Here is a 17521-nt window from a genome sequence, read left to right as displayed (position 1 = left end):
ACAAGGAGCATGGATGAATCCCATAAATTCTAGTAGAGGTAGAATACTGTATATCTCTCATAATCTTTATTTATAATTTATAATATTTTATGTTATAATTTTATCTTGTGTATGTCACACATAAATCAACACCTAATTACATTTTTATGTAAAGCCTAAACTGATGAAACCATCTATAACAAGCTAAACTTAAATTCTGAACTGGACATGTGACTGACTAACTGACTGGTGGGTTCTCAAACCTGTTGGTGGTTCTTGTGAAGTCTGACTACTAGCATCAGGCAGGGGTACTGGGGTACTGTGCTCTGGGGTACTGTGGTGATGCAGGGGCTGGGGGCTGGGTTGGGGTCTGTTTGCACCTGATCTGTATGTGTTTGCTTCTTTAAAAAAAAATCTGATATCTCTGCCTTTCTTTTCATTTTTTATTGACCCTATGTAAAAATATGACACATGGATATAATACATTTAAGCATCAAATACAGATTTTTTTTAATTCAAACTCAACTTTAACTACAAATCCCACCATCACTACTGTCAGCATAAATGACTACTTTAATCACCTTCATGATAGCTAACAGGCTGTCTGCAGTAATCTTTTGAGTAACATTACCAGATACATAGTTTAATAACAACATTAAACACTGACAGCTGTAAAACTAGTTACCTCATATTAGCTAGACAGTTAAAGACTTACACACAGACACTGCACTGTATACGTGTATAACTAGCACAAATGTCAACGTCATGTATATTATGGCTAAACTGGGGAACGAACCGATCTCTCTTGTCTAATTAATCTGTTAATAGCGTCTAATGTCAATTTATATAGCGACTTAACTTTCAAAATATTTTTCTGGAAAACTAAATCCTGATGTTTAATCTCAAAACTTACTGAAATTTGATGTTACAGTATTCTTCTCTACCTCTCAACTCTTTCTTATCATTGATTGATGGATTTGAAATGTTGAGCGGCGCCGCGGCCAAACGTCAAACGAAGACTTCTTTTGATAGGTGAAATGAGATGTCAATCAGCACCAAACTTCTAATGCTATCAAATAAAAACACCCCGGACACCTCTCTGGCTCTGCCACTGCTCCTTTGTCAAAATTATGATGAAATAGAGCGTGCGGAGCGTAATGCAATCTAGGAGCAGTGATTCGTCAAACCTCCCTTATTGCAGTCGCACACATTTCTTCTGATTTTATTTTGTAGTAACAAGTAACGAAGATGCTTAGTGGAAATGTATCGGAGTAAAAGTATACATTTTATCTAGGAAATGTAGTGGAGTAAAAGTGAAAGTTGACATACATTTAAATAGCGAAAGTAAAGTACAGATACGTGAAATTTCTACTTAAGTACAGTAATAAAGTATTTGTACTCTGTTACATTACAACACTGGATTTGTGTAACCATCACTTAACACTGCTGCACACATTTTTTTTCTTTTATCAGAAATATCTACTGATCTCACTCGGATCATCTGTGACTCTTAGGCAGGGATTCAGCACTTTGAGGTTTTTTAATGTTTTAATCATATTGCTTTATCCACACTAGCTTTTTGTTTAGTAGTGGGAGACCTGGATCACATGACCTATGTTAAACAACAAATATATTAGTGTTTGTCCTCAGTTCTGCATATTTTCTTGCTGTTACAGGTACCACATGCTTGTTCAGTGCTCATGGTGTCCTGACACTGGCTAACTTGTGGGATCCTGTCCTGGATTATTCATTGTCCACTCTATTACCCCCTGTTTGTTTACAACACGTGGAAGTTAAACCTCAGCCCCTGTCGGCTCTCCAACTTTAGGCAAATATAAAACCTCCCCTTAATCGTCAAGATCCTATAAAAGTTTTAAACACAGCAGTTATGCTGAAAACTACATAGGAATAAATTTCCTGAAATGTATCAGTCAGGATTTAGGGCCTTTTTACACCTGGTCACTTCATGTGTTTTCTCTGATCCGATAGCTATCTGATTTGTTAAAACTGTTCCATTTACATTAGGCCACATAAACGCGTCTTGGCGAATCGGATATCAATCTGATCTTTTTACTCCCGCCCAAAATGCAAATATATTTTACCTCATTTCCGGGGTAATTGAAATAGAACACGCTTTGGTGTATGCGGTTGCTACAAAATACAGCAATTACTGTTTGCTGCATTTTCGCTGGCAGCAGCAGTGCATTTTAAGACCAAACGAGACACCTGGGTGAAAGATCGGAGCCAGCACTGGTGGGAAATCATATTTGTTTCTGGTGCGATGCACGACTCCCGAGTCACCTGTGAGTGACGTACTTCCGTTTAGGGGGAGTATAGCGCTGACCTATGTGGCTTGAACAACCACATGCATTTACACCTGTCCTGTTTCATCTGAAATGCGTCCCAGACCACCTCCTGAAGTGGTTTGAACGATCGGATTTATATCCGTCTCGAAACCGTTTCGGAGAGCATTTACACCTGGTCTTTTTACGATCGGATAGCTATCTGATGACAGAAAACGCATGAAGTGACCAGGTGTAAAAACCCCCTTAGGCCTCATTATAGTACAGAAACAGCCCTGGTGAAAGTAGTAAATGACCTGTTACTTGCCTATGATCAGGGTTGTGTCTTCTTGCTGGTGTTGCTTGACCTTAGTGAAGCTTCTGACAGCAATAGTGATACTATTTTACTGGAAAGGCTAGAAAATGTTGTTGATATTAAGGGAACAACCATTGTCATGGTTATAAGGTATAATTTCCATAACCATTGTGTAAGTATTTTACTGACACAAATACTGACAATACATCAGATGTTATTATTATTATTATTATTATTATTATTATTATTATTATTATTATTATTATTATTATTATCAGGTGTCTTTCTCATGAATAATCAGGTTCTACAGCAGATACTGAGACAGATTCCTTGGTGATTTGTGTATGATGTGTATAATCAACAATGTAAAACAGCCGTGTTTACTGATTCAAAAGCTTTTATTAATAATTCAAAGCAGGACATTGCAGCGATCCACACACTTAACACATATTTAGGTGATAATTAAGAAGAAGAGCTGAGTTAAAGTGAGGAGTGTGTGAGCTCACATGTTAATAAGACAAATGAAATGATGAGAGTGGATGATTTGAGCAGTAAAGGCCACATGTAGCACACAGTGAAGCAGTAGAAGGTGAGCTGAGTAAAGTGTGTGTGAGCTCACAGCTCTGAGCACTGCTCTGTGTTCACTGTGCTCACCACAGTAGGTTGGTTGTCTTTGGAGGCCTCACAGGTCACCACCTTGTTCCTCCACTGATCCGGGTGGAGGCTCAGCGTGCTGCTCCAGCTGTAGAGGCCGTCCGCGTTCAGAACGGCGGCGCTGCGGCTCTCCCCCGAGCTCCAGCTGCTGCCGTCAACCTTCCAGCTCAACTTCCAGTCCGAGGGGAAGCCCTTGTAGGCCACACACACGAGTGTGACCTTCTCCTGCTGCAGCTCCGCACTGGAGGGGGGCAGCACCGTCACACTGGGCTGGGTGTCACCTACACACACACACACACAGAGGTGAGACAGGAATGGACAGCTGTCAGTCACTCAGGCTTTGTTTCAGCTCACTGTGTGTGTTTCACTTCCCTTTATATCTTACAGAGCAGAACTGAGATCAGTGGAGCATCACAAACGTTTCACATTCAATTCAAACACTTTTACATCTTACAGCTATAATGATTTATATTATTGTGAACAGTGAAAATTAAAATGTAATTTTAAATATATATATATTTAATTATACTGTATATCCAACAATTAGAAATATGAAAAAATATTTTATAAATTAAATCTAAAACATTTTTAAATGACATCATATTTATTATTAAAATAAATTGCTTCTAGTCTTCAGGACATCTGTTTATAGAGTCACAGTCTCTGAGATATTAAATGTAACTAGAATAATTCAGTGAAACTCTGTTACAGTCATTTGCACAAACAATTATATAAATGTTATTTCAGTTAGAACGAGCTATTATCACTAAAGTCAGACACATTTTATAAAACTTCTAAAATAAGAGAAATTTGAGAAACAAAATGATTTTATACAAACATCACATTCCCTAAAAGTGAATTTGAAGAAAAAGTCGCTATAAACTATATATTTTACACATTTTAACATGAATCTGAACACACTCCATTTCAGTCATTAATCTGAACACACTCCATTTCAGTCATTAATCTGAACACACTCCATTTCAGTCATTAATCTGAACACACTCCATTTCAGTCATTAATCTGAACACACTCCATTTCAGTCATTAATCTGAACACACTCCATTTCAGTCATTAATCTGAACACACTCCATTTCAGTCATTAGTAAACAGGTTACTTACGGCCCACAGACAGTTTTGTTCCTCCACCAAAAGTGTTCCACAGTGATACATTCCTATGAAGGCGTCGTACAAAAACCTCTGTCACACTACAGTGACCACACACACACACACACACACACACACTCACACACACAGTTCAGTAATTGTTGTTATATTTAGAACTTTACAACTGTACGATTAAAGATTTCTTGATTATTTAGTTTTCTTTGTCACTCTGCTGTTTAAACTCAGTGATGTTTCAGTAAAAACGTCTGACTCTGGAGCACAGTGTACTGTACACACTGCAGAAGACTGGAGGAGAAATAACACTGAATGATGGATTAGTGATGAGATTCATCTCTACAGTCAGAAACACAATATACATGACACATAAAGATAGTAAAGAATAACTTTTTAATGCTGCTCACTTCTACATCTCCAAATACAAATCCACACAATAACTCTGTAGTAGTGTGAGAATGACAGTAAGATTGGGGGAATGTGGTAAAGGTGTTTCCATACTTAGAGGACACTTTGCATTGGCAGCACATGCTTCAGTGATCTGGGAGTGTTTATAGTGCTGTGACTTTAACACTTCATGACTGAGAGCTGCTGCTACAGCAACTTCACCCACAGCTACCATGACTTTGATCCCCGTCTTCATCTGGACACTGATCCTCTGGACTCAAGGTCAGACACTGCTTCATATTTTATCTCTACAATCATCTGTTCATACTAATACACTTATTGTTTCTATTAGAATATTTCAGTTTCATGCTGCGTTATTGTGTATTTTTCAGAATGCAGAGGTCAAGTCACAGTAACTCAGACTCCTGCAGTGAAATCTGTTCTTCCAGGAGAAACAGTCACCATCAACTGTAGAACCAGTCCGGCAGTGCATGGTGGTAACCACATATTCTGGTATCAGCAGAAACCTGGAGAAGCTCCTAAACTCCTGATTAAGCTCGCAAATCAGCTACAGTCAGGTTTTCCAGCTCGTTTCAGTGGCAGTGGATCTGGATCTGATTTCACTCTGACCATCAGTGGAGTCCAGACTGAAGATGCAGGAGATTACTACTGTCAGAGTTACCATTACATCAGTAGCACCAACCTGTTCACACAGTGTTATAGAGTCGTACAAAAACCTCCCTCAGTCAGATTGTAGAGAGACTGAACTGCTGCAGCTGGGAGCGACTGCAGGTGCTGAGTTGGAGGATGTGATACGACACAATGACACTCTGTGGAGGAGAAGAACCACATCACACTAACTCAAGATCACTCAATAATCATGAATATTTGAATGTTGAGTTTTTATTATGTTATTTTCCATCAAATACATTCAAAACTGACAGATTTAGGTTTAGACCTGAAGGTCTTTATCTGCCAACTTAAATAACCAAATATGATTACTGGCTTTGAAGTATATACAATATCAGTGATATAAGTGCTCACTTATTTACATTCCTCCTCCACTTTCGGCTTTTCCTGTTAGGGGTAGCCACAGCGAATCATCTGTTCCACTTAACTCAATCCTCGGTAATCCATGAATTACCTTTAATTTCTCTTTCAACACATCCATATATCTCCTCGTTGGACTTAATCTTGACCTCTTACCTGGCAGCTCCATCTCCAACATCCTTCTACAAATATAACTATCTCCATCCTCTGTAGATGTCCAAACCATCTCAATCTAGTCTCTCTGACCTTGTCCCCAAACCAGCCAACCTGAGCTGTCTCTCTGTTGTGCTCGTCCCTAATCCTGTCCATCCTCGTCACTCCTAAACAGAACCTCAACATCCTCATCTCTGCCTGGTGTCTTTTCCTCACTGCTACAGTCTCTAACCCATATAGCAGAGCTGGTCTCACTACTGTCTTGTACACCTTTCCTTTGATTCTTGCTGACACTCTTCTGTCACACAAACACTCCTGACACTTTTCTCCACCCACTCTAACCCGCTGTACTCGACTCTTCACCTCTTTTACAAACTCCCCGCCACACTGGACATTTGACTTTAAATACTTAAACTCCTGCACCTTCTTGACCTCAGACCCCTGTATCCTCACTTTTCTTTTTCCCTCCCTCTCGTTCTGTCTTACTACGACTGACTTTAATTCCTCTTCTTTACAAAGCAGACCTTCACATTTCCAGGTGTTCTTCCACCTGCTCCATACTCTCACTACAGATAACAATGTCACCCACAAACATCACTGTCCATAATGATTCCTGTCTGACTTCATCTGTCAAACTGTCCATCAACATAACAAACAAGAAGACACTTCCACACCTCCACAGGTATGTCATCTGGACCTACAGCCTTTCTATTCTTGATTTGACTCAGAGGCTTCCTCGTCTCATCCTTTCTAATCTTTCCTATTTCCTGCTCTACAATATTCACGTCTTCTTTCCGACTCTCCCTCTCATTTTCCTCATTCATCAGCTCCTCAAAATACTCCTTTCATCTTCTCTGAACACTCTACTCTCTTTTTAGTACCTTTCCATTTCTATCTTTTATGAACCTTATCTATTGCACATCCTTCCCATCTCTATCTCTCTGTCTCGCTAATCTGTACATGTCCTTCTCACCTTCCCTCGTGTCTAACCTGGCATACAACTCAACGTATGCTTTCTGTTTGGTCTTTGCCACGTCTCTTCACTCCGCCCTGCGATTCCTTGTAATCCTCTCTTCTTTCTTTTCTACGTCCCACATCTTTTTAGCTAGCCTCATGCTCTGAATTCTGTCCTGTATGTCCTCGTTCCACCACGTTTCTTTATCTTCTTTTATCCTATCAGGTGACACACCTAGCAGCCTCCTACCTGTCTCCCTGGTCACTTCTGCTGTAGTTTTCCATTCATCTGGAAGGTCTTCCTGACCACCCAAAGCCTGTCTCAGCTTATGTCTGAATTCCTCACAACATTCTTTCTTTTTCAACTTCCACCACTTGGTCTTCTTTTTTATCTTTTCTCTTCTCTTTTTTCTGACCACCAGAGACATCTTACACATCACCAGCCAATGCTGTCTGGCTACTCTCTCTCCTACCACCACTTTGCAGTCACTCTGCAGTTAAATGAAGTCCACCAGGTCCTAAAAGACCACAGAGTATGTTAGAGAAAATACTTAAACAAAAAGCATCATAAGACCAACAGGTTCATTATGGAAGGTGTATGAAATTCTATTTGAATTTTCTTTTAAAACCTGAATAATGCACTTTGCTACCTGACTCCTCTATGTAGAGACTCATTTGTACCATATTTGTTCCAGCATTTAAGAATGGATTTTACTTTGTGGTAGGTTCTAAATCTGGGATATGTATTTATTAAACCACACAGACATTGATAATTTTCCAGTGAGACCATGTAGATCTGTAATTGCAATTAAGTGCTATTTTGTGTAGAATCATGACATTTTAAGTCAAGTCAAGTCAAGAAGATTTTATTGTCATTTCAACCATATATAACTGTTGCAGTACACAGTGAAATGAGACAAAGTTTCTCCAGGACCATGATGCTACATAAAACAAAGACAGAGCTTTGGGCTTCTAAATAATCCTAGCCACATAAAGTGCATCTGTGCAACCTGCTGCAAACAGTTCAGGACAAAAGACAAAAAAAAGATAATACACAAAAGACAATACACAAATACCAGTGCCAACCAGTGTAAATACTGTATGTTCAAACAATATTACATGTGTGGAAATACTAACATTACATGAGGTTGTCAGGACTCTGCCTGGACTTTGGCCATGTGCCTTTTGTTTGTTTCATGTTCACGTGTCTGCCCCGCCCTTGTCTTTTCCGCCCCGCCTCTGCACACCTGTCCCTCATGTTTAATGATTATTTGTATTATTTAATTGAGCCGCGTTGCCTCGTGCAGCGCGGAATCCTATTGTCTTCTGTTGTTGTCTTCATGTCTGGTTTTGTCTGTGTCCTGTTTTGTGTCTTTATTTAATTAAATCCCTTTTTTGGTTTAGCTGTCCTGCATTTGGGTCCATTTTTATCCCGCGTTCGCTGATAGAGGTATTGTAAAGTATTGTGCAAAACAGCTGTTACAATATGTTATGTAAAGTCTGCAAGATGTGACATACCATGTACTGTAGTATAAGGATTACAAGTTGTGACGTCATTAGAATGCGCCAACACGGGACGTGAAGTAAAGAAAGCACAGAAGAAATATGCGTGTAAGGGGATAAGGGGAGTTAGAGGAGATAGAGGAACGGGAGCTTGAGATAAGTGTAAGCAAGCCCAGCCTGAGCAAGGACAGGCTGAGATCATAACATGAGAGCAAAACAAAGTTGAAGCTTTTAGCAGTTTAGAGGAGTCATCAAAGAACTCCATTTTTTGTGTACACAAGCAACATTATAGTAGCAATAGCTCAACAATAATGACAACAGTATAGCAACAATAGTTTAGCAAGAGTTTAGCAATAGTGACAATATAAGATGACAAATAGATAAGAGCTTTCTTTTAACATAATAACTTTTGACATAAATCAGACTCATAGAGTGACTTATAATTATTAAAAATCATGTATAGAAGAAAATAGCAAAGGAGAAACTTACCCATTGTAGTTGAATGAAGGATTAATCTTCAGGACGTCTGGCATGGAAAAACTGAGAGGCAAATGTAACATTGACCAGGGAGTGAAGCTCTTTTTGAGCACACTTTTTAATAACAAAAATTGTTGTTTAGACATAATTGTTATGTCGAACGAAGAAGACCCAGGGTCACAGGCCTGGGCTCCCGGACCTGGGCCCCGGGGAACTAAGGGGAGGAAAATCCATAAATGGGCATATGGGCAAAAGGTGAAGGAAAAACAAGACTGTGGAGCCAGTTGTAACGTAATTCCCATTCGGCTGTTACACCCGGATACAGTGATGGAAAAGACTGAACAGATCCTGGTCATGTACAATAAGAGCACCCTAAAACCTGTAGGAAAATGCAGAATAAATAAAAGAAACCCCAGAAACAGAAAACTCTACCGGCTGGAATTTATAGTGCAGGGAAGCTCGTCAATGCCCCTGCTAGGAAACAAGGCCGTGCAAGCAATGGATCTGGTAAGAATACAGCATGAAAATATCATGGCGATTGATGATATTGCTACAACGGTGAGTCGCAAAGGAAAGGATCAGTGGGACAAGAGTGACATGTATAGAGAGTATGCTGATGTATTTGAAGGAGATGGATGCCTGGAAGGGGAATATAACCTAGAAATGGATCCTGCAGTTAAACCGGTGAGGCTTCCAAAGCAAAGAGTTCCAGTGGCTCTGATGAAACATCTAAAAGATGAGCTGGGAAGCCTGGTGGAGAGAGGCATCATAGCTCATGTAGAAAAGAGCACAGATTGGATTAGCAGCATGGTGGTGGTGAAGAAACCATCGGGAAAGCTAAGAATTTGCATTGACCGAAGACCACTTAACAAAGCACTAAAGCGTCAACATTTTCCCTTGCCCACCATAGATGATGTTCTTCCTGATGTGACCAAAGCGAGAGTCTTTACCATTTGTGATGTGAAGGACGGGTTTTATTAACAAATTTATTCTCATTTAACAACAGAGCAATTGATTATCTCCCTGATACCAGCTCAGGAGCAGTGATACACAAGTTAAAGGCCCATTTCACACGACACGGCATCCCAGACACGGTAATCTCTGATAACGGGCCACAGTACGGCTCTCAGGAATTCAGACAGTTCAGCACTGCTTGTGAATTTAGACATGTGACGTCATCTCCGGCATATCCGCAAAGCAACGGCAAAGCCGAGTCTGCAGTAAAGATGGCCAAACATCTCATGGGAAAGGCAAAGAGAGCAAAGACTGACCCATACCTGGCTATTCTAGAACACAGGAACACCCCATCTCAGGGATTCAATGCCAGTCCTGCCCAAAGACTCATGAGCAGGAGAACTAAAACATTACTGCCAACACATAACAGTCTTCTGAAGCCAGATGTTGTAAACACGGAGCAGGCTGTGAAAGACAACCAATGCAAACAGGCCTTTTACTACAATAGAGGAGCGAAAGATCTTAGACCTCTGCATGAAGGTGAACAAGTAAGAGTTCAGTTGGACATGAAACACAGAGCACATTGGTTGCCGGCAAAGGTTGAAAGAATGGCCAACAACAGATCATACACGGTGAAGCTGGAAAATGGAACTGTTATACGGAGAAATCGGAAACATCTCAGGACTGTGCCTGGAGGACTGCAGAGAGCTGTCTCAACAAACACAAGTGTCAAATTTGATCAGACTAAAAGGAAGATTCTGACCGATAAGGGACATTCAAAAGCAGTACCAGAGTCAAGCACAACACACAAACCCTTCAGATGCTAGCAAGAGAGTCGTGACAACTAGAAGTGGCAGAATTGTCATGAGACCTTCACACTTGAAAGACTTTGTTTAAATGTGTTTTATTGTTCTTAAGACACAAACATGCTATTTTGTGCATACGGTTTACATAATTTGAATTTTGCAGTTGTTGAATTGTTAGGCTTCTGTTTTATTATGGAAAAAAAAAGAGAAAGATGTTACAATATGTTATGTAAGGTCTGCAAGATGTGACATACCATGTAGTATAAGGATTACAAGTTGTGTATGTGACGTCCTTAGAATGCGCCAACACGGGAAGTGAAGTAAAGAAAGCACAGAAGAAATATGCGTGTGTGAGACTCTTTTATTTAAGGGTGACTATATAATTAATAGAGTGAACTGCGCATAAAACAACAGCAATCGACTGAAATGTGAAAGACAGCATGTGCAAAGAGCACAAACCTTGTGCAAAACAGCATGTTAACAGTTTGATATGATGGCGCTGTAGACATGGATGTAAATTGGATATTTGGTGTGGGTCATTGCAGTCCATACAGTTGATTTTGTGTGTGTGTGTGTGTGTGTGTGTGTGTGTGTGTGTGTGTGTGTGTGTGTGTGTGTGAGTGTGTGTATATTGTGCTCAGTACAGTTCAGTTATTGAGTTGTCTGATGGCTTGTGGAAAGAAATTGTTATATTGTCTGGTCGTGAGGGCCGAATGCTACAGTACCTTTTTCCAGATGGCAGGAGGGTGAAGAGTGTGTGTGAGGTGTGTGTGTTGTCATCCACAATGCTGTTGGCCTTGCGGATGCAGCGTGTTGTGTAAATGTCCATGATAGAGGGAAGAGAGACTCCAATGATCTTCTCAGCTGTCCTCACTATCCGCTGCAGGGTCTTGGGATCCGAGATGGTGCAGTTCCCAAACCAGACAGTGATGCAGCTGCTCAGGATGCTCTCAATGGTCCCTCTGTAAAAAGTAGTCAGGATGGGGGAGAGAGATGGGCTTTTCTCAGACTCTGTAAGAAGTAGAGACGCTCCTAGGCTTTCTTGGTGATAGAGCTGGTGTTAAGTGACCAGGTGAAGTTCTCCGCTAGATGAACACCAAAAATATTTGGTGCTCTTGATGATCTCTACATGTGATCTCTACATTTGATTACAATAAAGAACTAGGCTGTAACACTACAACATAGAAACAATCTGCATATAATTGTATACATTATTCCCAGTGATATTTTTCAACAACGAGATCATTTACCTGTTTTTATAAACTTTGGTTATAGAAATTCTTTAGTAACAGCTATACATTATATGGCTTTAATCAATATACATGACAGGTGTATAGTAACTAGCACTTTATATGAGCTTGAATGTGACTGGTTGATTCTGAAAGCTTCTGAAGTTTGTGCAAACACAAGCAAACTGGGTATTTTACATTTTTGTTTGTCTTTTTTCCCCTTAAAGATTTCTGGTTGTTTATCAATTAGTTTTTAAGATATTGCAGTTTCACAATAAAGGTGAAAAAGGTTCACATGTAGAGTCTATAGATATATTCTATGTCATAATCAGATTCATATTTGCAGCAACTGACAGATGTGTTTCCATACTTAGAGGACACTTTGCATTGGCAGCACATGCTTCAGTGATCTGGGAGTGTTTATAGTGCTGTGACTTTAACACTTCATGACTGAGAGCTGCTGCTACAGCAACTTCACCCACAGCTACCATGACTTTGATCCCCGTCTTCATCTGGACACTGATCCTCTGGACTCAAGGTCAGACACTGCTTCATATTTTATCTCTACAATCATCTGTTCATACTAATACACTTATTGTTTCTATTAGAATATTTCAGTTTCATGCTGCGTTATTGTGTATTTTTCAGAATGCAGAGGTCAAGTCACAGTAACTCAGACTCCTGCAGTGAAATCTGTTCTTCCAGGAGAAACAGTCACCATCAACTGTAGAACCAGTCAGGCAGTGTCTTCTCACAGCACACATGGAAATCGTTTACACTGGTATCAGCAGAAACCTGGAGAAGCTCCTAAACTCCTGATTAAATATGTAAATAAGCTACAGTCAGGTTTTCCAGCTCGTTTCAGTGGCAGTGGATCTGGATCTGATTTCACTCTGACCATCAGTGGAGTCCAGACTGAAGATGCAGGAGATTATTACTGTCTGAGTCACCATTCCATCACTGGCTACTGGTTCACACAGTGTTATAGAGTCGTACAAAAACCTCCCTCAGTCAGATTGTAGAGAGACTGAACTGCTGCAGCTGGGAGCGACTGCAGGTGCTTAGTTGGAGGATGTGATACGACACAATGACACTCTGTGGAGGAGAAGAACCACATCACACTAACTCATAACTCACATTAGACATCGCTCAATAATTATGAATATATGAAAGCTGAGTATTTATTTTGTTATATTTCCATCAAATACATTGAAAACAGACAAATTTAGGATTAGACCTGAACAGTGTCGGGCAGTAACACGTTACTGTAACACAGTTACTTTTGACAGTAACTAATTCTCTAACGCATTACTTTTTAACTAAATTAACTCAGTTACCGTTACCATATGGTGCGTTTGTCCATTACATTTTTAAATGAATTCATTTAGGCTGAAGTGTAGCCTACAGACTAACCTGTTTACAGCAGTGACATATTGTAGGATTGGTGGATGCAAACCTGTAAACACGAAGACGCCGCACTGTGGGCGTGTTTCCGTTTATTCAAGTATGTGCTGCAATAATGGGAGGTATTCCGAAACACATGGGGTAGAGCCCACCCACATCAACAATTGATTGGTTGACTTACCGAAACAGGCCAATCAGGATTGGCCCCCTCCCTCTCTCCCTCTCTTGCTCCCTCCCTAACATCACTCCTACAAGGTTTGGAGCACAGTCTCTGTCACGCATGCACGCTCTTGCTCGCTCGCTCTAGATTCCGGGAGATTGGAAGTAATTTGCGGTCATCAGGGAGCCGCTATCAATATGCGGGAGACTCCCGGAACATCCGGGACACTTGGGATGTCTGGTTTTGTGTTTGTATAGACCATAACGCATAAAAGGGCATTAATGGGAACATTAAAGAACGTTCTTTAAAAAAGTAACTAAAAAGTTACATTTAACAGTAACGTGTTACTTTTTGGTGTAAGTAATCAACAAAGTAATTGAGTTACTTTTTGAATGAAGTAACTAGTAACGGTAACTAGCACAACACTGGACCCGAAGGTCTTTATCAGTCTTTTCACACAATAGTTTTTCATTTTTGTGAAAAAAATCTTGATTGCATGTCTGATATATCTGTCTTAGACCAAACCACACCAAATGAAACCAAGATCAATCAGGTCAGAATCTTTTCTATCTTCATTGTGAAATTGCCATAAATGAAAGTGAAAAACAGAAAGAATAATTTTAGGTAAAATCTAAATAAAATCAGGGTGGGCACGGTGGCTTAGTGGTTAGCACGTTCGCCTCACACCTCCAGGGTCGGGGTTCGATTCCTGCCTCTGCCTTGTGTGTGAAGTTTGCATGTTCTCCCCGTGCCTCGGGGGTTTCCTCCTGGTACTCCGGTTTCCTCCCCCGGTCCAAACACATGCAAGGTAGGTTGATTGGCATCTCTGGAAAATTGTCCCTAGTGTGTGATTGCGTGAGTGAGTGTGTGTGCCCTGCGATGGGTTGGCACTCCGTCCAGGGTGTAACCTGCCTTGATGCCTGATGACGCCTGAGATAGGCACAGGCTCCCCGTGACCCGAGGTAGTTCGGATAAGCGGTAGAAAATGAATGAATGAATGAATGATAAATAAAATCAGTTGGTTACATGAGTGTGCACACCCCTAAACTAACACTTAGTTGTAGCACCTTTAGATTTTATCACTGCATTCAATTTTCTTAGGCAAGAGTCAATGAATTTAGTGCTTAATCTTTATTTTAGAGATATTTTGCCAAACCGAAAACTTTCATATGGATCTAGATAAGGAATTTGAGACATTCCAAAGCCTAGATCCTTTTGTAAAGACATACCCCCAGTACAGACTCTGATTCTGACCCTGTTATTAATCTCAGTCTCTGATTTTATAGATTTCTACAGTCTTGGTGTTTACTGTTCCAATTGAAAACATCACAGAATTCAAAATATCAAGTGTCTGATTATCAAACTCATTTCTGTTCTCTCTGACCCCTGAATATCTTCTTCATCCAAACTATCCGGCTTACAAAGTCTGTTTTTTATTCAATTTGGTTTGTTTGCACCGTTTCGTGAATGTTTTGGTCTTGCAGAAAAATACCATCACCCCACTGCCTGAAATCCCACAACATTTCCGTAACAATCCTACTTTAATGGTCAGGTTTCATGATGTCCTGATATTTTCTTACTAATAAGTGCTAATTTGTACTGATGTTTGGACACACTGACTCACTGTGTTGTTTGATGTTAACTCCAGAGTTTCAGAAAACATGAAAGATAAAACTTATTCTGTTCATGAGCTATGGTCAGGGTTATGCAGTTTGTGTATCATCCCAAGCACTCCACAGACAACAGCATCACCTTCCTCCATCTAGTTCTTAAGCACCTGGTCAAAGGACACATTTGTCTGAATGCTGTTCATAGGCATAAGTTCAGAATTCAGTTCAATCATTACTCAGCACCTGACTGAAAAGCTGTGCCTGCTGGGCCTGAACACCTTCCTCTCCAGTTGAATCCTTGATTTTCTGACTGAAAGTCCTCAGTCAATTCGGATCAAAAAGCAGCATCACCAAACTACACCACTATAAGCATTGAGGCCCCTCAGGGCTGTACACTCAGTCAACATCTGTTCACTCTGCTTACTTATAATTGTGCAGTAATGCACAGCACTAACAACATCATCAAGCTTACCAATGACACGATCACAACACGATCATCAGCAAGAACAAACTGTCAGCATACAGAGTGGAGATAAAACAGATAAAGACCTTTTGCAGAGACAACAATCTGTCTCTTATTGTGAACAAAACGAAAAAGATGATTGTTGCCTTTAGGAGAGCCCCGAAAGACCATTTTATGGGAAACATTAACAGATCCTCCACGAAGATCATCAAGAACACCAAATTCTTGGTTTTCTCAGCACAACAGTTTCCACATCAAAACATACTGCAATTTAAAAACAATTAAATAATGAGAAATAATTAATCCATTATCCCACTGCTCCCTATCCTTGTCCTGGATTGTCCCCTGTGCAGCACATTTTAGTGTTTTACCTTCAGTAGCTTTCAGTTTTCCCTTATGTAGCTATGTGTCTTTATGTAGCACCAGAATCCTTGAGGAACATTGTTTCAATTTACTGTGTACTGTTTCAGCTATATACGCTTGAAATGACAATAAATTACTCTACAATAAGAAGTGGATATGTTGAGAGATTTTGTGCAACGTGTTAATAAGATGTTGATTTCATGAAGTAGAAAGAATATAGTACTTTATCTTTATTTAAAAGGCTTCAATTAAAGGATAGCCACTTAACTACAGATTCTGAGAACATCTGTACAAAATAAAAACATTTACTTGTTAAGCGTACGTAACGTCACTTCATGTGACAATAAGATGCAGCTACACTGGCATAGGCATAATATCATTACATTTTATTTAAAAAATGGAGCCTTGTGCCAATTAACCAACCTTGTAATTCTAATTTAGATTTCGCTTCTAGTGAAAATGAGAATATAAACATACATTAGCCCGATGTACAGAATGGTTCAGATGTTGATTGTTCGGACTATTGGATTGTTGCGTGAAACAGCAACTTAGCATTTTTAGCCATAAATACTCAAACAGTGAAGGCCCTGAATGCTGAAGGCATCATTGAAAAAAATTTGCCTTCAACCATAACAACCGCCTCATTGTCCTGATTTGAGACTTCAAATAGTAAGTGGTGTTATTTGGTAACTACCCGGTGCTAAAGGTGTTTTTATGTATATATGCAAAATCGTTTGAAGATTGTTTAATTTTGTAATTTGAGTGCTTATTTAATTTCATAAAAATAAAAAAATAAATAAATTTGCATTGTCCTGGGGGTTTAAGACTCAAAATATTAACTGGTAATTATTATTAAGTAGTATTTGGTAAATATAACCCCAGTGCTATACAGTAGGTGTTTGTTGTATTGTCATTAACTGAAATTCTGAAGTGTTCACTTAATGTCTATTAAAAATTATTTCATTTTGTAATCTGAGTGCTTCTTTTAGTTCATTAAAAAGATTTTCACAACCACTCCACATATAACACCATTATCACCTTCCTCTAACTGGTCCTTAACCACCTAGACAAAAGTAAACATATGTACGAATGCTGTTCATAGACTTCAGTTCAGCAATCAGCACAATCATTGCTCAGCATCTGACTGAAAAGCTGAGCCTGCTGAGCCTGAACACCTTCCTCTGCAACTGGATTCTGGACTTCCTGATTATAAGACCTCCTTTAGTACAGATTTAAAGCAGCATGTCCAACACCACCACAATGAGCACTGAGGCCCCTCAGGGCTGTATGTTCACTCCACTGCAGTTTACTCTGTTCACTCCTAATCAACATCATCAGCTCACCAATGATACGGCCGCGGTGGGTCTCATCAGCAAGAACAATGAGTCAGCATTCAGAGAGGAGATACAACAGCTAATAGCCTCATGTACAGCCAACAATCTTTCCCTGAACATGGCCATAATAAAAAAAAAATGATTGTTGACTTTAGGAAAGCAGAGTGGTCATGCTCTGATGAAGATTTATGGATCCTCCATGAAGATCATATAGCGCACCAAATTCCTTGATGTTCACCTATCAAGAATTCCATCTGATACATTAACACAATCTCCACCAAGAACAAATCTCTTCAGAATCTCTACATTTTGCAAAGTCTG

The 17521-nt window shown here is 39.8% G+C and overlaps 1 gene segment (V, D, J or C); it reads right to left on the bottom strand.

Annotated features, from left to right (window-relative positions):
• Nucleotides 1-17521, bottom strand: part of LOC132856622 (immunoglobulin kappa constant-like) — a 135162-nt gene that overhangs the window by 92535 nt on the left and 25106 nt on the right.

The sequence above is a fragment of the Tachysurus vachellii genome, chromosome 14, assembly GCF_030014155.1.
Source record: "Tachysurus vachellii isolate PV-2020 chromosome 14, HZAU_Pvac_v1, whole genome shotgun sequence".
In the NCBI taxonomy this organism is placed as follows: Eukaryota; Metazoa; Chordata; class Actinopteri; order Siluriformes; family Bagridae; genus Tachysurus; species Tachysurus vachellii.
The sequence above is the reverse complement of the archived record's forward strand: the minus strand, read 5'-3'. Positions and strand labels throughout refer to the sequence as shown.